Source organism: Dermacentor silvarum, chromosome 11 (assembly GCF_013339745.2).
Source record: "Dermacentor silvarum isolate Dsil-2018 chromosome 11, BIME_Dsil_1.4, whole genome shotgun sequence".
Taxonomy (NCBI): domain Eukaryota; kingdom Metazoa; phylum Arthropoda; class Arachnida; order Ixodida; family Ixodidae; genus Dermacentor; species Dermacentor silvarum.
The window spans coordinates 25235493-25257963 of NC_051164.1; the positions used below are offsets into that span (position 1 = coordinate 25235493).

At 45.2% G+C, this 22471-nt stretch overlaps 1 non-coding gene across 1 annotated transcript; it reads left to right on the forward strand.

Moving 5' to 3' along the window:
- The first annotated feature begins 741 nt into the window (after positions 1 to 741).
- On the forward strand, positions 742 to 813 carry Trnat-cgu (transfer RNA threonine (anticodon CGU)). Its single transcript has one exon. It is a non-coding gene; the product is annotated as a tRNA-Thr (tRNA).
- Positions 814 to 22471: the final 21658 nt, after the last annotated feature.

Consider the following 22471-nt stretch of genomic DNA (forward strand, 5'->3'; position numbering starts at 1 on the left):
CGGAACCGAGGGGCCCGATTTTTATTAATCATATCATAAGAAGCCAATAAACATTGACACCAAGAACAACATAGGGGAAATTACTTGCACACAGTAATTGAATTAAAGAAATGATAAATTAATGGAAACGAAAACGGAGGAAAAAACAACTGTCCACAGGTGGGGAACGAACCCACGTCTTCGCATTACGCGTGCGATGCTCTCACCATTGAGCTACCGCGGAACCGTTTTCAAATCTGTTATTCTGGGGTATTTATGTTTTACAACTACAACTGTTCCGCGGTAGCTCAATGGTGAGAGCATCACACGCGTAATGCGAAGACGTGGGTTCGTTCCCCACCTGCGGACAGTTGTTTTTTCATCAGTTTTCATTTCCATTAATTTATCATTTCTTTAATTCAATTAGTGTGTGCAAGTAATTTCCCCTATGTTGTTCTTGGTGTCAATGTTTGTTGGCTTCTTATGATATGATTAATAAAAATCGGGCCCCTCGGTTCCCTTTCTTCTCGTTCATTACATAACGAGGGCTCGAATCCGGCAAAATTGATGCCTTTAGGTAGCATGTGTGGGCTTATTAACCAATTGCCTTCACCCAAAAAGATCACGTGCTCATGACGCCTGCGGCACAAAGGATGTTCTACATCCGCCCCTAGGCTTGTGAGTGGTGGCGCTGGCTAACACTCCCACAGTTAGTTCTAGTTGTAAAACATAAATACCCCAGAAATCAGATGGGAAAACTGTTCCGCGGTAGCTCAATGGTGAGAGCATCGCACGCGTAATGCGAAGACGTGGGTTCGTTCCCCACCTGCGGACAGTTGTTTTTTCATCCGTTTTCATTTCCATTAATTTATCATTTCTTTAATTCAATTAGTGTGTGCAAGTAATTTCCCCTATGTTGTTCTTCGTGTCAGTATTTGTTGGCTTCTTATGATATATATATATATATATATATATATATATATATATATATATGCTTGGAGGTTGAGGACGCACGTACGAAAAAACGATACTTTATTTCCAACGTTTCGGCCGGGGTCCGGGTCCCCGACGAAGGCCGGACCCCGGCCGAAACGTTGGCAATAAAGTATCATTTTTTTTTTCGTACGAGCGTCCTCAACCTCCAAGTTCCTGTTCAACTACCGGATCCCGGCATAACCTCACTTCATATATATATATATATATATATATATATATATATATATATATATATATATATATACACGTGTTTGGTGCCGCAGCTAAACGTAGCATCCCTTCCCTCCCTCCCGTCCCCCCACGGGCTTTCGCGTGACGGAAGAAATCGCGTTTGCTCTCCGCCGTGCGTTCGCTCCCCGTGAAAGCGCGCGTCCCTCGCGCGCTTTCACAAGCATACAGAATACGGCGCGCGGCGACGATTTCATCGCCGTTGCATTCTATACGGAACCTCACGGTGACGGCGACGGCAGAAATACGCTTGGAGTGCCGATATAATTGCTATCGCAGTAAAACACGTATAGAGCTGCGCTCAAATTTCACACCAGGGCGGATCTAATCCTCGGTGAATTTTTTATTGGTGTTAATTGTTGACAATTGAAAAAAGGTTCGTATATATGAATATATGTCTCCATGAGTCTGGTATTTGTTCAGGAAAATTTCATATAGTGTTGCAAAGTTTGAATAACTGTTTTGTCCATGTATTTTGCTCTGGCACTTTCACGGGCATTCAGGGGGTACATACTTCACCGGAGTACTTTGGCAAATGCCGTTCTCGGTTGTACTGGTCGACCTTCTCAGGACCGAGCAGAAAGAAAGCCCAGTGACAAAAAAAAAAAAAAAAAAAAAACGAAAGGGCCTCTCCCGACCACATGTGCACCGACCACACGTCCTATCTTTTTTTTTTTTGCAGAACTGTGTACATTGCTCAACACAGCTTCGACATCATACAATGTATTGGGGTTTTCAGCGTAGCTTGCTGATAAGTACTCGTCGCTTGTAAATTTTTCTCGTGTACATCGCTACCTTCTAAATCATAATAATTTTTGCTTTTATCAACTTGTTCATAAAAATGGCTTTTCAAGCAAATTATTCGGGATGCTAAGAACTTTCCAAGAATCTGAAGGCGAAAGCATAGTTAGACTCTCAGCGATCTGTAATGAAGCTCTGAGCCCATGCGGTGACGTATACAAGGCGCGCGAGTGCGCTGCGATTGTGCTCCAGCTGTTTCCAGAACGTTCTATGGTCACCGCCCCTCCCATTTCTCTCCGCCTCCCCAGCGCATCCACCATGCTTGCCCTCAACGCCCCTACTGCACTGCTGCTGACATATCCCTCCTCCCCAGCGCTGCCATTGCCCTTTTCGCCGACGCCCTCCCGCGCCACCGCTGACATTTCCCTCCTCCTCCCCAGCGCCACTGTAGCCCTTTCGCTCAACGCCCTCCGCCGTTGGGTGCGAGCAGTATCGGAACGCTGGCATGATGATCGGCGTCGGAGCCAGCTGTGGAAGAAGACGAATGCGCAAGCAGTGGCCTGAGCGCGAGGGAAGCACGAGGTACGAAGTGCGCTCACTCAGTTTTTCTGTACCTCACAGTGAGCTTGAAGCATCGAGATTAAGGACTTTCGCCTTAAAATTCACCCACGAAAAATTCAGCAACAGAAGGTGTATGTCTAGAAAAAAAGTAAACAATTACGATACTCCTAATGCGAAATTTGAGCTCAGCTCTGTACGTGTTTTCATTTCGCAATATATTGGCTTTCGCGTACAATTAGTTTCTTGCGGTACGTTGAAAATGGAGCGAAGTCTGGCGCGACAGCCTCGCTAATCGGGAAATCGCGAGAGCCAGCGCGTGGGTGACGCGCGGGTGCTATTCACAGCAACCGCCGCCGCCGACATACCTACCAGACGACGCGCGCTACTCTGGCGCCATCTCGTAGCCATCGTTGCGGCACTGCGCTTTTCTCGCACTTTCGCCATACCCTCCTCCACTTTCTTTTATGGTACCGTTGCACCCTCCTCTTTGCAATTTCCTCCTTGCGTCTTTCATCCCCCGCTGAACTACGCATTCGCTTTCATCTTTCGCTGGGCTCGTTCGCTCGGTTGCACCGCCGACGCTCGCCGCAGGAACCGGCACCAAACAGCTCCGCTCTAAAGAAATGTAACATTGTTTCATGATTTTAGATGTACGATTGACCAAAATGATTTACGGACCACGGGATTTCAGAAAAGGCTAAACATCCGAGAAGCCTTTAAAAATAGCCAGTAAAACCGTACATCACAACGTTGTTCGCATATACCAGTAGAGGCTGGAAATGGGAATACCAGGTTGCGTTTTGAGGCTGCGGAGATATTCAGATTTTTGTCAGATCCCTTGGTCTGTAAACTTTTTTGGTCGATAGTACCTTCACAGGCACTCGGCTATTTCTCCAAACTGTGTTGGAGGAGAAGGAGAAGGAACACATAGGAGAAGCCCTTGATCTTTTACAACACGTCTCTCACAGGAAAAACACGAGTGCAGAAATGCTTACACGTATCAAAGCTCGGAAATCAATTCTAAATTGCCTACAATATTAGTCAGTTTTTACACTAATAGCGGGCTTAGCGGAATAGCGGGATCGAAGTGCGCATGCGGAGAACGATAAACGGCCCGTACCGTTTAGCGCACGCATGCTAGTTCTCGAATTTAGCGTTTCGGTCTTTGCTTGGTTTACGTTGTTTGTGTAAAACATGGCGGATGCCCCGTCGCTCGCTTCGAATTAAATTTGGCGTTGTTCTTCTAGAATTCACTTCATTAGTAGCAAATTACTGTGCAAACGGCTTTCGCTTAGTTTCAGGTCGCTTCGACGACAGTGTTATGGGGAAAATTGAGGAGTTTTCGAGATCGCTTCTCGTTTCAAACACGCCTAAGCCTAAGAGTGAAATCGCCGAGATGCCGGCGCCACCTATCGGTGAAGTCAGGAGATAGGCGCGACGATGACATGTGGCCTCTGAGATGGGAAGGTTTCGGAGGCTATGGTAATAGCTTGTTCTGCTTGTCTGTTTCACCTCAGATCGGCGACATGGAAAGTAAAACATAGAACATCGCCTGCGTCATGCATCAAATGGTCAATAAAAAATTTGCCTTGGTAACAGTCTTGATTCACCAACTCACTTCGCACTGTTGGGAACACACCGCGCTGTCGTTTTTGTTTATTGACTAAGGTAAAAACTAATTACAGTCGCTCTGCACTGCAGTTTACAGGCACCTCAGTTTGCAATAGGTTTGATAGTAACCTAAGCACTCTAAGAACATTGCACACATTTCTCAAATAATTACAGCACTCACTTATAGACAATGCGTAGCACTGCGCATGCTTTCACACATCCTCACTTTTTATTTTCCTCTGCAGATGCTTTTTCATGATGTAATAAAGACAATTCTAAGAAAAATTTATAACTTATGTGCGAAATTTCTTATGTACTAATGTATTTCCTTGTTTTACTTCAACTGCTTTTGCTTTATGTGATTTCTCAGTGTGAAATTGCAGCTGCCATAGAATTGTTTTTTCCTTAATAAGAATCGGTAGGGGACCCTTTAGCAAATTTGTTGGTTCCCAAAAGTGTGTACATTGTAACTGTATAGCTTAATTATGTTAAATAAACTTTCCAACTTAAAAAAAAACGCGCTTCTCGCTTCCATTACGCTGCCTCTCACACTTTCCGGATGCACACACAGATAGAATCACTTAGGTGCACTATGTATGCGAAATTCAAAGCTTAATTCAGTAGCGTCGCGCAGGTGAACTACGCTATTAAGCTATACTAAAACTCTCTTTCTGCAAAGAGCGTTTGCGGAACGATAACGCTATTTCCTTTAACCCAGATATCACGCTAACGTTAAACTAAAACTGTCTATTGTAGTGTTGACGTATAACTGGCATCATTCAAGCTGCCGTTACAGCCATGCCACCACTGCCGTTGTCGTACCACCGTTATCATGCCCTCGTCATTGTCGTGTCATCATCGTCATAGCCATCGTCCTCATGCCATTTGTCCTTGATCTCGGAATTTAGCCGTGAATGTCTTTGCACGCCGTGAACAACTTCAGGATGCGAAACGTGCGCAAAGCTGTGTCCGTTCCTCTTTTCTTCGCGCCTTTTGTCAATCACGGTGTGATTCTACACACAGCAAGAAGTTCCCGTATCATTTTTTTTACAAAATTTAATATTGCAGTTTGTTCCTTCTTAGCATGCACTATGCCGTGTTAGCAAATCATCGCAGTTGGATTTAGTAGGGGCTGTCTGAAAAGATGAGGGAATTTGTTTTCAGTATACAACTTCCAGTTTTCGCACGATGAGTAAACCTAAACTGACGATGATGAAGCAAGACACCACTAAGTGTCAGTGAAAGCCAGGCGAGAAAAGGTGCTTAAAATTATAAATAATTCTCTAGCACGTAGTCAGGAATCGTTGGTCTTGTTCTGAAATAACAAGTGTTCCACTTCAACATACAACATCCTAAATACGACAGAAATAGAACCTATAACCTCAAATTGAGATGATCTTGAAATAAAAATTGTGCTCACAAAAGGTTGCTTCGTTTTAGGTTCAGTGTTTGCTTAATTCTAAAAAAGTGCTCACCTGTCATAATTCTTTTTGTAGCACTCCCTATATTTATATTCCGAAGTAGACACCGATGTTGTAGTGGCATTGACGCATTGCTCTTGCACGTTCCATGCACTACCATAGTTGCTGCGCATAACAGTCCAAACGACTTGGCCCCTGTTCAAGTACTGTAAAAAATATTATCCAGTTTTGTAAAAGACTTTTTTCATTATGTTAAGATTCATGATGAAGTTGTTGAATAAGTTAACTACATAAGTCCTTGTGCAGTTAAAGGAAAGTGAAAAATTTCGTACAAGGTATTGACCTTTCGGCGTACATTTTACAGAATAGAAAATATGCAGCGTTACTACAGTATTTTGTTACACTCTGCCTAAGACGGAGATTTTTAAGTTAGGTGGTATGTTGCTTTCTTTACACGCATATTTAAGCCTAACAACCAGAACTCAAGTTTTCGACTTTACCACCGAACGGCATGGAAAAATATAGGACGGGAAAATTTCAAAGACAATATTATTGTGATAGTTCACTAAGCACTTATGGATTGCAAAGCGTTACGATAGCATTCTATAACATTAAAAAAGGAATCTTTACACGAGACTCATCCTTTGCTGAACAGTATTCGCAGACCGTGCATTGAAACGTCCAACTTCAAGATACGCCATGATACTGTCTATTAGGTACTCAAACGCGAGTGTTGTCTCAGATCCGCTTATTTAAAATAAAACGTGAGTTGCTTAGTAGGAGATAATGCGGGAGTAGATTTGTCCTCAGTTGACTGCTCACTTTAAGTTTTCAGTTCTGCGTGCTACGCAAAGCACTTGGCGGCTTTGTAGTATTAGCTTTCTTAGACCGTTTACTCACAGGGAGCAAACTGAAAAAAATATCGATTTGCTATGGGTCTAACACGTTCCAATTTCGTCCTGGTTCGGCGAACTAGAATTTTCCATCGGTTAGCGAACCGGTTCGCCCCACTCAACAGGTTTTCGAATTCATTCGGACAAGTAAACTTTATCTTGCCCAAAGGCAACACGCTGCACAGTGATATCAACTTGACCGCATGGCGACGAAACAAGTGCATGCATGTTTCGTCAGAAGGTGAAAGAAATGGGCTCTCTGGAAGACGGGAGACCACATGAATACAAATGAAGTTTATTGTTATACAGGTACAGCAGGCGTACCCATCAAGGCGGTCACATTAAACAGTGGCGTCGCAAGAGTGTGTGGCACGCGATGCCGTGCCTCAATGCTTCAAGTCCGGCGGTCACTCTTTCCTGTGTTTGCTTTTATTATAATTCACACGTAATACGTGCAACACAGTAGAAGTACGCGTAGTCTTCCTGAGCCGTATAGACGCGTGGATTTCATTCATTGTAAACGTCAAATGTCGCGGTGAGAATTTTATAATCATAAGGTTATTATTTTATTTTATCACAAAGTTATCTTGTAAAAAGATCACAAGATAATATTAAGTATGATATACTAAAACACAAGTAAAGGGATGAGCAAAGACAATCTTGAAGTAAAATGATATAATCTAGAGTCTCCACAATGCAAAAATCCACTTTCATTTCAATGCATCACAATCGCCTTAATTATCGCCATAACAATCGCCATAACTGCCAAAATGAGCATGTAATGAGCTTGCAGTGCGATCATTAAATTAAGTGCACAACTGAAAGTACCAAGCAGAGAAATAAAAGTTTTCTGAATAAATGCAAAAATAACCATAGAAATGGTCGCTCTTCACTAAATTTTACAACTTTCATGCCAACGCTGTGTGGCATGCTCTCTGAGAATGCTTCGCAACCAAAGGGGCAATCCACCTGGATTCTAATTAAAACCCAAGTTAACATAGTCACTTGCCTAACTACAATATGCCAGTGCGCTGCTCAAAGTCCATCTCATCTCACCCTTCTAGAAAGCAGCGCCAAACAGTGAGCACATCCGTTTTTTTTTTCGCAGACGCAAGAGGAGTGTACCAATCATGATACGAAACGTCAGAACCGCTTGCGCACGACAGCAACAGGCGCTGAAGCTTAGTTTGGGTGGCATGCGCGTTACAGAAAGGAATGGAGATTGTTCGAGCGAGAGGTCAGTAGCAGCGTCAACTGGACATATTGTTTCACGCGGTTGCAGCGCTGACCGGTTGGATTCACAGCTCAAGCCCAGTTCGTTCTTCCTCCTCTTTTCTTGAGGGATGGCGGTCGCGCGCCTTGTTCAAACAACCAAATTACAACACGTTTCTAGCATAATCCCCCGGTGGCAGAAGCGACGTCTCGGAGCGTCTAAATGTCATCGCTGGGAAGGTGATACTGCTTAAGTCGTGTAACGTGCACAATATCACTGGACTGGGAAGCAGATGGGGCGTCAGGGGCGATCTCGTAGGTGACGGGAGTCACGGCACGAAGCACTCTGTGTGGGCCTGTGTAGCGAAGGTACACTCTAAGAAGTATTCCGGGGAAAACGGGAGTAACTGTACACTTAGTCCAAAAAACGGCACTTTCGTCCCTCAAGGTAGTAACTGCAGGAGTGTGGGTGGCGTGTGCAAATTTTGGAGAGTAAGTGTACGATCCCTGGTCCGAAAGAGAGCAACGGCGAGGACGAACTGCAACAGTTACTCCCCATGCACTTTGCTGTTTTCGTCCGTCTCGTGGAGTGATGCGGCGAACGCGGTATTGTCTATATATCATGAATAGTTGGAAGTTCGTGTACTGTCTATCTGAACTAGATGTAAAGCAGCACTTTGCATCTTCGTGAGAAAATTGCCTGAAATTTAAAAGGTGGAATCTGAAGAGCCGTGCACTTCGTGTGCGTGCACACCATAAGTGAACGATACGCATTAAGCGCGCAAGTCATAAATGGATTGCCAGATTTTCTTGGCCAGTAGTACCTAAGGAGTTCCTTTCGTTCCAAGGAGATTATAAACTTAACTGAAGCGATGTGTAGCTCAAAAGGGGCACGCTAAGCGATACAAAAGTTGTCCTCTGTCGTCTTGCGTGCCCCGTTTGCGCTCGCTACACGAAGATCACGTAATGTCTCAGTTTAAATCACCGTAAGAATAATCGGGCAGCTTTCTTTATGTAGTCGCTTAGATTTGTAAGTTTGCGCAATGTTAGACTCTCCCGGCATAGCATACACTAAATGCCGAGTATCTTCTGTTATTGCCGCACCTGCGTTAAGCTGGTTAACCTCGACTCGGTAACCTGACTTGTCAACCGACCTGCCATGGTGAAGTGGTTAGGGTACCCGACCTGTAAGCGAGAGGACGTGAGTTCGAATCCTACTTGCCGGTGCATTTTTTTTTCGCCCAGTAATTTTTTTATTAGCGAATAAATGGCTAATTTAATTAATTCCATCTTCGAGGAGCATCGGAGAGAATAACCGTTACTCCCTTGAGGAGCATCGGAAAAGAGCAACTGTTAGTCCTCCGCATGGGGAGTAACAGTTCATCCCCTCTCACTTACCCCCTAAAGGGAGGAATGGTTGTGGCAGATCAGTTCCTCCCCTAAAGGAGTAACCTCAATACCCCATTTCCTCCTTTTCTTCTTAGAGTGTAGCAAAGACAAGTTGACCATTTGAAACCTTGCAGCAGAGAGTACATCATCCGTTCTAACATGGTGGGGGCATTGCATAAACCGAACGGCATAACCTTGAATCGGTAGAGCCCATCTGGAGTGACGAAAGCGGTATTTTCTTGGTCTTGCTCATCTACGAAAATCTGCCAATAACCAGATGGAAGGTCTATGAACGAAAAGTATTTGGCACCATGAAGACAATCAAGAGCGTCGTCAATTCGTGGTAAAGGGTAAACGTCCTTTTTAATGATTCGGTTTAGGTGGCGGTAATCAACGCAGGAACGCCACGTCCCATCTTTCTTTTTGACGAGCAGGACCGGCGACGCCCAAGGGCTCGACGAGGGCTCAACAATGCCTTTGGTGAGCATCTTGATTACTTCCTGCTGAATAACTTGCCGCTCTGCCTTGGACCCGCGATACGGTCGGTCGTGAATGGGTACAGCATCACCAGTGTTTATCCGATGCTTAACAAAAGACGTCTGACCAAGTGTTCGAGTGTCAGTGTGAAATATGCCGCGGTAAGAATGCAAAAGGCTATATAGGGTGGCTGCTTGGTCAGGTGTGAGGTCCGCAGCGACCATGAGACGTAATGTGCCACCTAGGTTTATGGCATCCTGCGGGTAATCTGTAGGATCTAGAGACGCGTCGGCTGCAAAAGCAGTGACGTGGTCGTCTGTTACCGACCTGGGCGTGGCCACCGCTATGCATTCAGGTAACACTTGATTTGTCAAGCCAAAATTGTGAACGGGGAGGCACATCCGATTAGCGGCAAGGGTTATGACGGAGTGTGGCACATAGATGTCGCGCGCCAGGAGGACATCAATGATAGGTGCGATGACATAGTCGCCATCAGGCACTGTTGCCGTTGAGACCAATTCGACGAAGGTTAAGGCTTTTGGAGGTAAGCGAAGAAATGATGCAGTGCAGAGGGTGTTCGGTTGTTCGGGGCGAATGTCTGAAAGAAGAGGAAGCTCTAGGCACAGCGTACCGGCGGACCAGTCGATGAGGGCAGAATGCGTCGTCAGAAATTCGAGCCCGAAGATTAGGTCATGAGGGCAACTAGTCAGCATGGTGCACAGGATTGGAACTTGGCGGCCAGGAATTCCTATGCGAGCAGTGCGCATACCACTGGCGGCAACATTGGTGCCATCGGCGACGCCTACGGCTCGAGTGGTGGCAGGCGTAAGAACTTTTTTGAGACGGCGACAGAGGTTAGCGCTCATTATGGACACTTGGGCTCGTGTATAAACCAAGGCCGTCAACGGAACACCATTTATACCTGGCGACAACTATCTGTGGCAGTACGGCAAATGCTACAGAGCCGAAGCCCGTAGCCTTGGCTGCGCTGTTACAGAAAGTTGTCGCCAGGTTTACGTCTACTTCAATTAGGTTCGTGTTCGTGAGAAGCGTCAACGGAGGATTTGGAGAGCACTACATGTACTAGATTGATGCAGCACTACATGTACTAGTTTTCCGTAGGGCGGGTTGGCGAGAAAAAGCGGCGTGGTTGGGGTGACCGGGAGCGACGGCGTTGAGGCGACGGCGATCGTAGAGAGGGGCGAGAGTCAGGTGCATTAGAAGTAGGGTACAGATGGCGAGGTGAATAACGGCGAGCGACGGCGTATGGACGAGGAGCAGGAATGAGCTCCGGTATGGTGGCATCCAGGGGGTGCGGTAGTGGCGGGACACATGACCAACTCGGTGGCAGTGGAAGCATATCAATTTGTCGTCTGGGATTCGCCATTCAGCAGGATTGCGTGGTCTGGGAGAGAGTGTAGGTTATGGGGTTTTACGTGCCAAAACCACGATCTGATTATGAGGCACGCCGTAGTGGGAGACTCCGGAAATTGGTCTGATTACTGTTTGTTCTGCCTGATTACTGTTTGAATCTGTTTGTCTGATTACTGCTGTCTGATTACTGCTGCGCAAGCTGCCGCGCGACGGCAGCTTGCGACGTGGGGTGTGCCGTCGCTAGCATTTCGTATATGAAATAACCACTCTAGCAACTGATTTCGATGTTGTTGAAGCACCTCTATGGGCGGCAGCATGCTGTCAAAATTACCATTACTCTCATTACTACCATTACTCTAAAATAGCATTACTATCCATTACTCTAAAGCCATAAAGCATTGCATACTCCCCTCAGAAGTTGTAGTGGTGGTTTCCCACACCTTCGCTAGACGGTCTCTTTCGCAGGGCCGGGATGGCGAGGCTTTTTAGGTTCGTTTTGTAAAAAAAATTGCCGTAGCTTGCACAAGTGGCGCAAGGCTAAAGAAACAGCGGAGCTGATCGGCACCTAGCTGGTCATGGCCTTACGGGTTATGCCTTTCCGGAATTTATTGATTATTGATCGAATATTAATTACCTATTGATTGGCTATCGCAAGGTATTGACCACGTATTTGGACTAGGCTAATCACTACCAAGTGATTAGCCTAGCCATAGGCTAATCACTACCAAAGAGTGGTGGCGTGGAGCAGAGGCAGAATACCCGGCTTCAAATCTGAAGGTCGTAAGTTCGAATCCTACTCCAGTCCACCACATTTTCAGGCATGGAGTGGTGCCTGACACCGGCAAGAAAAAAATATATCGCCGAGAGCTAGTGGGGCTATACTAGTTCAGGTGCAACCAAACTAGGAAGGCCCACTAAGCTTCATCAAAGTCACTCCCGCACCAGAACAGGTATTGGCCTCTCTGGTGCAGTATTCGGCCACTGACAATGCGGACTCCGACAATTAACCCGTAGCCCTCAGTTTCCAGTGGCTGCGGAGCACCTGACCAAGGCGGCGGTCAGACCTGCTACACGGCAGAGGGTGCTAAGAATATCTGGGTCCGGACAGGCCGCCAATGGAAAATGCACTTGGTAACGTTCAACACGAGCACCCTCTCGAGTGAGGCTAGCTTAGCAGGACTATTTGAAGAATTATCGGGCATTTCCTGGGATAATATTGGCCTTAGTGAGGTTAGAAGAACTGGTGAGGCTTACACAGTGCTGACAAAAGGCCACGTCCTCTGCTACAGAGGTCTTCAGATAAGAAAGAATCCGGGGTAGGATTTCTAGTGCATAACAACATAGCGGGCAACATTGATGAACTCTACAGCATTAATGAGAGGGTAGCAGTCGTCGTAATAAAGCTGAATAGAAGGTACAAAATGAAGGTAGTACAAGCCTATGCCCCAACCTCTAGTCACGATGATGAAGAAATAGAACAGTTTTATGCAGATGTTGAACTAGCAATGAGAAAGATGCAAACTCAGTATACTTTAGGTATGGGCGACTTCAATGCAAAAGTGGGGAAAAAGCAAGTTGGTGAGCAAGCAATTGGCAACTACGGCATCGATTCTAGGAATGCAAGAGGAGAGATGTTAGTAGAATTCGCGGAAAGGAATAGGCTCCGAATAATGAATACCTTCTTCAGGAACCGCAGCAACAGGAAGTGGACCTGGAAAAGCCCTCATGGAGAAACAAGGAATGAAATAGATTTCATACTCTCTGCCGATCCAAGCATAGTGCAGGATGTAGAAGGGTTAGGTAAGGTTCAGTGCAGTAACCATAGGTTAGTGAGGTCTAGGATTTCTCTCAATTTGAAGAGGGAGAGAGTGAAATTAGTCAAGAGGAAACAGGCCAACCTAGAGGCAGTAAGGGTAAAAGCAGACCAATTCAGGCTGGTGCTTGCAAACAAATAGGCAGCTTTAGAAAAGGAAGATAAAGACAACATAGAGGGAATGAATGAAACCGTAACTAGGTTGATCTCAGAAGCAGCAATTGAAGCAGGAGGTAGGGCACCAAGACAACCAGTAGGTAAGCTCTCCCAAGAAACAAAGGACCTAATAAAGAAACGACAGAAGATGAAAATGTCCAACTCAAGAGATCAGATAGAATTCGCTGAACTGTCAAAACTAATCAACAAGAAAAAAGTAAGGGATATTCGAAATAATAACGTGGGAAAGATTGAGGAAGCCATAAAATATGGACGCAGCATTAAATCAGTAAGAAGAAAGCTTGGCATAGGACAATGCAAGACGTATGCACTCAAACATAAGCATGGTAATATCATCAGCAATTTCGATGCCATAGTAAAAGCAGCGGAAGAATTCTATACTGACCTGTACAGTGCCCAAAACAGCCAATCTACTTTCATTCAAAATAGGGAGGAACCGGATGCAGAGGCTCCTTCTATAACTAGCGCTGAAGTTAGAAGGGCCTTGACAGACATGACCAGGGGAAAAGCAGCTGGAGAAGATGGAATAACAGTATATTTAATCAAAGATGGAGGAGATATCATGCTTGAAAAGCTTGCGGCCCTTATACGCAATGCCTCACAACTTCATGTGTACCAGAGAGCTGGAAGAACGCCAACATTATACTAATCGATAAGAAGGGAGACGTTAAAGAAGTGAAGAATTATAGACCCATTAGCTTGCTTTCAGTATTGTATAAAATATTCACCAAGATAATTTCCAATAGAATCAGGGCAACACTTGACTTCAGCCAACCAAGAGAACAGGCTGGCTTCAGGAAGGGATATTCTACGATGGATCATATCCATGTCATAAATCAGGTAATCGTGAAATCTGCGGAGTACAATCAACCTCTCTACATGGCTTTCATAGATTATGAAAAGGCATTTGATTCAGTAGAGATACCAGCAGTCATAGAGGCATTGCGTAATCAAGGAGTGCAGGAGGCAGACGTGAATATCTTAGCAAACATCTGCAAGGATTCTACAGCTACCTTGGTTCTCCACAAGAAAAGTAGAAAGTTACCTATCAAGAAAGAGGTCAGGCAAGGAGACAGAATCTCTCCAATGCTATTCACTGCATGCTTAGAAGAAGTATTCAAGCTCTTAGAGTGGGAAGGCTTAGGAGTGAGGATCAACGGCGAATATCTCAGTAACCTTCGGGTTGCAGATGACATTGTCCTATTCAGCAACAATGGAGAGGAATTACAACAAATGATTGAGGACCTTAATCGAGAAAGTGTAAGAATTGGGTTGAAGATGAATATGCAGAAGACAAAGATAATGTTCAATAGCCTGGCAAGGGAACAAGAATTCAGGATCGCCAGTCAGCCTCTAGAGTCTGTAAAGGAGTATGTTTATCTAGGTCAATTACTCACAGGGGACGCTGATCACGAGAAAGAAATTTACGGAAGAATAAAATTGGGTTGGAGTGCATACGGCAGACATTACCAAATCCTGACTGGGAACTTACCACTGTCGTTGAAAAGAAAAGTGTACAATCATTGCATTCTACCGGTGCTAACATATGGGGCAGAAACTTGGAGGTTAACAAAGAAGCTCGAGAACAAGTTAAGGACCGCACAAAGAGCGATGGAACGAAAAATTTGAGGACTAACGTTAAGAGACAGGAAGAGAGCGGTGTGGATCAGAGAACGAACGGGGATAGCCGATATTCTCGTTGACATTAAGCGGAGGAAATGGAGCTGGGCAGGCCATGTAATGCGTAGGATGGATAACCGGTGGACCATTAGGGTTACAGAATGGATACCAAGAGAAGGGAAGCGCAGTCGAGGTCGGCATAAAACCAGATGGGATGATTAAGTTAGGAAATTTGCAGGCGCAAGTTGGAATACGCTAGCGCAAGACAGGGGTAATTGGAGATTGCAGGGAGAGGCCTTCGTCCTGCAGTGGACATAAAATATAGGCTGATGATTATGATGATGATGATGAACCACTACCAAGTCGTCCCCAGTATTTTCCGGACTTTATTGATTAATATTCGATTATTGATTGGCTATTTATTGGCCATAGATTAGCTTACGCAAGGTATTGGCCACCTGTTTGGGCTAGGCTAAGCACTACCAAGTCATCTGTAGCATTTTCCAGAACTCATTGATTATTGATCAATTATCGATTAGCTATTGATTTCCTATTGATTGGCTATCACAAGGTGAAGCGAGGCGCAGATGTGCGCAGTGACGTCATCGCTAGGCTAGTTTTTGTGAACTCTACGCAGGGAAACGAAAAGTTTAAACAGCTCCGCTGCTAAAAGCTGCAAAAATTCTGAGAATTGTCAAATAATGCGTAATCATTGTGCGGCTCTGCTGTGGCGTCGCTTTTACGTACTTTTGCTTACTTGAATTTCTTAGCTGATGTGCATCTACCCATGGCATTTCTGGCGGCAAATAATTCTTAGACATTAGTAGAGAATTGTCAGATTTTCTCGCCGCATCCGGCCCCTTCACGGTGATCGTACCAATCGAGTCGGAACAATGGGTAGGCGTGCGCCTCGACGAGGCACAACGGGCGAAATGGAACACCAGGGTGTGAGGTGTTGCGTGAGGGGAGAGCGCAACGCCGCGACGCCATGTCACCCTCGCTGTTCCTTGTCTGGGCAAGCTCTCGCCTGCATTCTAACAGCGCCTCGGTAAGGCTCAATGAAAGCGTGCCCAGCATCTCAACGCGCTCGCTTGGCCGCGAGGAGTTCGTGGGCCGTATTCCGTAACGATTAGGTTTCCAAAGAATTAACTTTGGCGGTGGCGCCACATTTGGGCTGTCCGCTGACGTAATGAGAACGATAGGAAGGACAGATGGCAAGCGCCCTCGCAGGTTTTTTTCTTGATGTGAACGGCACAAACCAAGGACAAATGGAGAATATTAGAGGGAGTGTGCTGGTCTCGGCTGGTTGGTGCATCATTAGGACGGGAACAAAGAGCGCAAGGACTGGACGAAGTGAGCAGACAGACAAGGCGCTGGAGTAACAACCCCTGGTTTATTACTGGGAATGCAATATATACAACATACAGGTTCAGCGCAGAATGCCAGTAAAAACACGGTTTCCGCGCCAGCTGGGGAATGAAATCATCACATCACGCACGTCGTCATAGCAGGTTATCATGTTTTTAACAAGTAGTTAATCTCGCAGCTATGCAGAGGAACAGAGGGTACGCTGACGCAGCAGGTTCCATGCGATTGAATGCAAAACGCTTCCAAATCTCGCGTGCTCTTTGTTTTGTATATCCACCTAGCATTGTGCAATCTGCCAAGAGAGGTTTGCAGCCGCATTCTTTGCAGTGCTGGGCTAAATGACTGGGTACAGACCCTTTCATTGCGTACGCATGCTTTCTCAGCCGGTCATTCAAACATCGTTGGTCAATGTAGCAGCGTGTGCACTTGAGCGGGATCTTATACACAACTGCGTATGCGCAGTCAATGTGAGGTTTTCTGTGTTCTTTCTCACAGAATAGCTTTGCTGGGGTCTTCCTTCTTTACCTTGCGGCAAAGCGCCGACAGCTTGTCCCTTGCGCTGAACAAAACGCGTGTGCCTATTTTTCCGGCAACCTTTTTTAAACATAGCGAAAACCTATGGACATAGGTTATGACGGTTGTGCTCGCATGAGGTCCCTTGTCCTGGGCGTCACGTCCGGCCCTCCCTCTGGTCAGGATCACCAAAAGCTTTTCTGAAACACCCGCCACCAGGGCCATAGGGTACCCAGCCTGGATGAGCCGGTGCACTTGGTGCATAAAGCTGCTAGCGACCTGGTGTTGGCATTAATGGGTCAGAGCTGCTCTGAGATACGAGACGGCAATGTTTCTTTTAACCATTTTTGAGTGCAGAGACGTGCAGGGGAGAATACTTTTCTTCGATCGGGGGTTGTTGCCCAACATACGTGTTTCCTTTCAAACGATATCTCTAGGTCCAGAAACCTTATCTCATTATCGGAGGGAGGCTCGATTGTTAGTTCCAAAGGTCTCATTACCGATTGAAAGATGCCGAAAATTTCCTTTGCACGCGAGAGGTGGCCTGTTCCGTCAGTTTAGTGTAGCCCAAGGAAATCATCTACAAAGCGAAATACTTTAGTTTCACTGGACGGTAGGAGGCCGCCCATGAGGCTTCTGTAAAAACATGCTAGTGCAAGGTTGCTGAGAGCAGGAGCGACACAGGATCCAATGCACACACCGTCCCACTGGATGAAAATGCCACCATTGTAGCTTATGAACGTCGATTCGAGGTAAAAACTGAGGAGCTCTAAAAAATTGCCAATGTTCCATACCTAATACCTAAGGTATTTTTCCGAGCGTGAAAGAAGCCCCCGAATACCCCGCGCGTCCAGTCGCGCGGCAATTCTGCGTGTATTCGCGGGATTCTTTCACACTCGGAAAAACACATTTATGTAGCACGTATTGAGCAACAGAAAGCTGTATCGGTAGTTTTTCATGATGCTCTACAACTTTCTCATTAACACTTTGATAATTAGGACAGTACTTCTCGAGTTAGATAATTAATTATAATTACCTAGTAAAATATTAGTAACGAAAAAATTACTGGCGGCTACTCCACTGCACTGGAAACAATACGCACTAGGTTTGCTTCGCGTAACGCCGTTCCACTTTTTTTAAATCGTGCTGCTTGATAGCTGGGGCACCCTGTATAGTGAGTGAATAAACACTCTGGAGTTAGGTGTGGCTATACGCGCAGTGGTCATTTATTCTTTTTTTTTTTTTCAGATGACTCTACAGCGAAGTCTGAAGTGCATTATTCTGCTTGACCAGATTAGAACGGAAGACGAGGTACTAATTGTTGTAAGAATGTCCGAATTTCGCGTAAAATTGCTCAGATTGAGCTACTGCGCAGTTGCGTTGCAGATGGCCTTTGCGCGGTTGTCTCCAAAACAAAGAAAGAAAGAAAGAAAGCAGACGGTTCGCATGTATAGGCTACCATTTCATCAGCAAGTAACTGCGAGAGAAGAAAACAACCAGATATAAAGACTAATGCTTTCTCGCTATAAGCGCAATAACGTCATGATAGCTCTCATATTAAAGATCCACAGTGTTGAAGCAGCTTGGTAAAAATGTTTCAAATCTCGAATAAACTAAATAGATGGCACTGGTGGATGCAGCAAGCCTGTCCATTTGTCCTGCAAACGCGTGTACTCAATCACTTGTCTCTGAGCAGTTGCATCTCTTAAGCCGCACTATTCGCCTCGAATAAACTTTCTCGCTATGAAGTCATTATTGCAAAAAAAGGTCGCAATTTTCAATGACAGAATACTAAGAAAGTTCGCACAGTCCTAACTTTCTAGTAAACTTCGTTCGCATATCAATAAAGGTGTAGAAATTAAATACCAAGCTGCTTGGTTGTTACCACCCGAGTCATTAGAACGTAACAATTCCTTGATTTGTCAATTAAGCAACTGAAGGTTTATGTCTAGAAAAAAAAATTCAACAATTACGATACTCCCTAATGCGAAATTTGAGTGCAGCTCTATACATGTTTTAACTTCGCGATATACTGCGGCAAAGAATTTGAGAGAAACATGTCGCAGAGTCGGCAATCGTCATATATCTTATCTGCGGGACAAGCGCGTCTGCTTTATACATAACTCATCGAAGTTTCCAGTGTAATCGCTGGTGCCACTTGGCTACCAGAAAGTACTAAACAATTCGCGGTCGCACATATAATCAGTCTACAAAACAATCGCAAACCATGACAATCGAAACAAGCGCGAACAAGACCAAACCAAGCAAACCAAACAAGCGCTCGCGAGCGAGAGCTGACGCGAGCAGACGACAGTGCCAAACGAGCGGTCCGTCTGAGACCAGATGCGAGTACGCATCGGGCTGTCGGGCAGTTCCGCATGAAACCAGCTTCGTGCGCGAACGTCACTAAAGGGACAGCTCTCATTGGTCTCCAACGTTTGCGGCTCGCGCCGCACTTTCATCTTTCGCTGTTGTGGTCGCTCGCTCGGTTACGCCACAGCCGACGTTCGCCGCGGGAACGGGCCATTAAGAGCTGCTCTCTAAAACGAATGTATCGGTAAACGTGCCACCGTGAGCTGGTCATTTTTTGTAAATCTCCGCGATATTTCCTCGATTCTCCATTTTGCCGGAGTCTTTATTGCGCCACAATATGTAATTTTTTTATCATGCCAAACCTAACCGCTTCACGAGATACTATACGCTCGTTCAGAACCATACGTGGAAATATCGACTGTAACAGCCGCCTATTTGCTGGTCATCGCGGCCGCAAGCCCGCAAGCGATGAGGTAAATATACAGATAGGATGAGTGGGGCACTATACAAACGTTTGTTTTGCATGGTGCAACAAGGTGCTGCCGAGTCGGTATAAATTTGCGGAGATGTACACCTCAACCGAGCCTGCGTAACCGAGCCTGTAGCAGACGCCTGCAGCTATCCGAGTGGAGACGTCCACAGCAGCGCCTTAGGTGGCTGCTCACCGCGAAAGCGTCACACTGCCCCAAGTATTTACATGCTATTTTAGTCACTCTCCCAGGCACTCGACTCCAGGGTTGCTTGGACTTCCGATTGAAAACAGTGCGAGTGACCGCATCTCATTCCAGCCGCGTAGACTTCTGCCGCCATCCTCTTCGTTGCGCCGCGACCTTCGTGAGCGACTCACCGCCCCAGGACCGAGAGTACGGAACTACGGGAGGTGAGCTGATAAATTATGAGTCCCTCGTTGTGTGCTTTCCCCGTTAGTAGTTTTGAGTCACAGCTGTCCGGAACGCTCCACCGCTGCGACTTATTTGTTGCCTATTGTATAACTGAGGTGGGCGATAAAGACCTTCTGGTAAAGACTGTCTGAGTCCCAACAGGCGTGAACCAGCCGTGGTCGTTGCTAACCACGGATTGTTACTTAGGGTTGACAGTTGTGACTGCTAGCGCTGTCGCAGAAGTGCAAGCAAGGGACTACCATTCATACGGCAGGGTGTGATCCAGAGAAATATCAAGCTCGCCAGAGCAGTTGGCTTTCTAGTTTACAGCCAGTACAGTTTGCAGATAAAAAGACAAGCAGACCTTAAGGACTATTATCCGCAGTGAAAATTATGTTTGCACAAAACATGATACGCGGAACCAATATTATGACAAAGCGTAAGTTGTACTTAACAGGCGTATACATTGAATAGAACGACCAGGCACACACATGCTGACCAGGTCACATACCCATGCATCTGCCCTGAGTATAGTGTGCTAAACTTATGGAACTCTTTTGCAAAATACCGGGTGTTTCAGTGAACACATTAAAAAACTTCTAAAGGTTGCCTGTGGCAGATCATACAATTCTAGTTCATGAGTTGGTCTACTCGAACAGACGGACATAACTTGCACAGAAAATTGAAATGTATAATCGACTAATTAAAAAATCGCAAATGAAGTTTTTAACTAATTAGCTTATGGCCCATAATGCAACTTACCAATTCTAGCCAAGGAGTTCGCAAGGTGGATCCACTTGGATCCTAATAATTCGTGTCAGCCTGAGAATTCGTAACAAGTGGATCCGCCGGACAAACTCCATGGCTAGAACGAAGAAATTGCAATATGGGCCATCAGATAATTTGTTAAAACTTAATTAGTGAATTTTGTTAATTTTTCATTATGCTTGTCAATTTTTTGTGCAAGCAATGTTCGCATGATCGAGTAGACAAGCTCATGAACTACAATTCTGCTATCTGCCTCAGGCAACCTTTAACAATTTCTGAAAGTGTTTGCTGAAACACCCTCTATTTGAACCCAGAAGCTTCATACAAGTATACCTAAATAAAAAAGTTTAATGATAAATTATCTGAAGACAACAGATGCTGAAACAGCCCGCAATCACAAATGTTTTGTTTCTGGCTTATAAGTTTGGTATCTATTTTTATTGTTCTAGAAAAAACTGGACTGTAAAAATGTGATATGTAGTCTGTCAATGTAAACAAACCGATCAGTCATATCTGAGAAGTAATAAATATAAGAACGGCTGTGAAAGTTCGAAGCTTTACATGCAGTGTCAAATAGACCTAAGAAGAGATTTTCAATCGCACTAGAGAACAACAACGTACTTCAACAAGCTGTTCAAGGGTAGGTGCGTTATCCGCAGGGGCAGCCTCACCATAGACAGCACAAAAGAAAGCCAATACTGGGGCAGTCAGTAGGGCGGCCATGGTTCTTCTGTGCTGGTTGCACAGAATGCTACTGTTCATTTCCGAGTTTACGAGCTTCCAACCTCGAGCGCCGTGCCTTATATATGTATAAATGAAGGCTGCACGTGAGAAGATATAGCCATTGTTCATGAATCTATGGCTGCGCATATGTTTTAAGACAGGAGATGAGGCGGGAAAAGGAAATATTGAAAAAACTATTTTTTCGCATGAAAGCCTATTAATCAAGGGTCAGCAATTCGGCAGATATCTGCATTGTCGAGGCATACTGAATAAAAGAAAGGAAATGTTCAACAAAATTTTTGCTTGGAATTTTCCTTCTCTTTAATTCAGATAATAATAATAACTCTCTTTATTTCTTTCATATCGTTTCGTGCGATGGTGAAATTTTTCATATGACTGCACTATATTGACGCAAGCATTATACAATTTTTTGGATGCTGCGGGGAAAACTGCCCTCTAAACAGGGAAAAAAATAAGGCTGTCATGCGCTAGTAATCAAACAGGACATCCTTATTGTCCTGATACGGGTATGGCTACCGCAGTCGCTGGTCTATAAAGGTAGCCTCGCTGTCACGTGAGATCCTGTTTTACTCCCATTCCAGTAAAGCATAAAACGACGCCCCCCGAGAAAAAAGCATAAATGGCACAAATATGACTAGTTGGTTGGATATATTGAGACAAGCAGCGCGAAGGGCAAACTTGTACACGACAGAAGAGAAGACGACGCTGACTTTCGAATTGTTTCCGTAAACCGTGTAAAACAAACTGTTTTGAAGTGAATAAATCACTTGAAAGGCAGGGCCGTTAGTCGTCTCTTCTCTTCTCTCGTGTTCGTTTGACGTTCAAGCTGTTAGTCTAAACGTCGAAACAAAGCATATGCGCGAGAATGTACAGCAAAGCCTGGAGGTCAAACGTTCAGCAATGAAACGAATTCGTTGCTGTTGCTCACGACGATGTTCCTGAGCATTTCTGATGGCCATATACAGGGGCAGATAAGGTTACTCGAGCTGTCAAAAAACATACAATTTACGGTAAAGGCACCAACGGTGCTCCATAGTAACGTCTCTTCCGCAACCAGAATTATTTCTGTGTCAGTTACCTGGATAATTGAAAACATTGAATAAAATATTTTCGATTTTTATATAAGGACGTGACTTTTAATAGGGCAGTTATTATTGCGTCCTTGGACATCTCATTTCGTCTTTTCGAGCTGAAGTGCGCTACCTGCCACTGCCCTGGGTAAGGTTGAGAAGGAAGAGGGGTTTTGGGGTTATTTTGACATGGTCTCGTGGTCTGATACAGGGTTGCATGAGGATCACAGCAGGGCATTCATAGTAGCATAGATTCATAGTAGATAGAGTTGGGTGAAGCGACATAAACTTAGATGAGGAAAGCTGTTGCTTTGTAACCGCT